Genomic DNA, 1,460 nt, shown 5'->3' with positions numbered 1-1,460 from the left:
TGAACTGCCGACGCGTCGATGCATTTTGGTCCCAGTTGGTGCTACCAATCAGGAGAAAAGACCCTCATGCCTGGGCAATCCACAGCTGCCACGTGGAGCCCCATCTGTCCTGGTTCGTAGGCGAACCGGGACTAAAGGTATTGGGCTTTAGTACCGACCCTTTAGTCCCGGTTCGGGAACCGGGACAAAAGGACCTTATGAACGAAGACAGATGGGCCTTTTTCTACTAGTGGTTGTTCGTTTGTTTTGGGACAAATTTCTTCGGGAACATCAATTCGAGCGGTCTAGATCCTATGGATGTGTGGGCGTTTGCAGGGACCTTCCTCCCAACGAACGTTCACCAGTCCCCATTACCGCCTTTCTATGGATAAATGCATAGAGATGCACCATTTTTCTTTTTCTCGAGGAAAAAAACACGCCTTGGTTGTTTAAGCCCATGCATTGCATGAGTCTGTATAAGCCCTGGGCAGTGGGTGGTTCGTATATAAAAATAAACTCTCATGATTGCTTGCTTTAGCATCCTGGGCAAGTCCTCCTCGGGATGGTTGTTTAGGTAGAAATGTGTTTATTGGTAATTCACAGCGTGTTTCCACGCGTTCCCTTTTCTTTTCGATAGGCCTGTCATTATCTCTTTCTAAAATGAGCTCCCTTTAAATGACAATCTTCCATTTTGCCTCGGCGCCAAAATCCTTGGCTGTTTCCCTCCCATTATTCTAATGCTTATCAATACGTTCAAGGCTTGCCATTTTGTTACAGCCTGCTCGCTTTATATAAACAGCCAGATCCACCGTATCGCCTCCATCACAACCCGTGACATCACAACGTGAGAAGCAACGAACGCGCTGTAGTTGTGCGTAGGTACCTGACCGTCGACGATGGCGCCCCTGCGACGGGGAAAAAAGAAAAGGTACGCTGCAACTCTGGCCCGTTTGCATGCACGTCGTCATGCTTGATCTGGTTTCATACGGTACGCCACCGGGCTGATTATTTTAATGGAATTCCGGCCGAGCTTGATTATGGGGTTTGTGCTCTGTTATTTTTCGTCCTATCTTTTGCCAACTTCTCTGCAGTCCTGCTCGTGAGTTTGTCCGGACAATTGATACAGGTTTTTTTGGGTCCAGTATCACAACATTTTTTGTGGAGTTCGCCCATTTGTAGACTGGATTTTCCCAAGAATTTCAAGAGATGTGTTGCTTAAGACAACAGATGGGCACTTCATTCATTTTACACAAAAAAGATTGGCACTAAATTCGTTTTCAAAATAGATCTAGGATTTTCAAAATAGATCTAGGATATTTCTAGCACCTTGTGGTGTTCCTGGTTGCGTTTGGTTCCTATGCAGATAATTGTTGACCTTTCATCATTCATTTCCACAATAGATCTAGGATTTTCAATCCTGTATCGTGGTGTTTTCTAGGTAAATTTACTTCTGACAGATATTTGCCACACCCTTCATTACT

Source organism: Triticum dicoccoides, chromosome 7B (genome assembly GCF_002162155.2).
Source record: "Triticum dicoccoides isolate Atlit2015 ecotype Zavitan chromosome 7B, WEW_v2.0, whole genome shotgun sequence".
In the NCBI taxonomy this organism is placed as follows: domain Eukaryota; kingdom Viridiplantae; phylum Streptophyta; class Magnoliopsida; order Poales; family Poaceae; genus Triticum; species Triticum dicoccoides.
The sequence above is the reverse complement of the archived record's forward strand: the minus strand, read 5'-3'. Positions refer to the sequence as shown.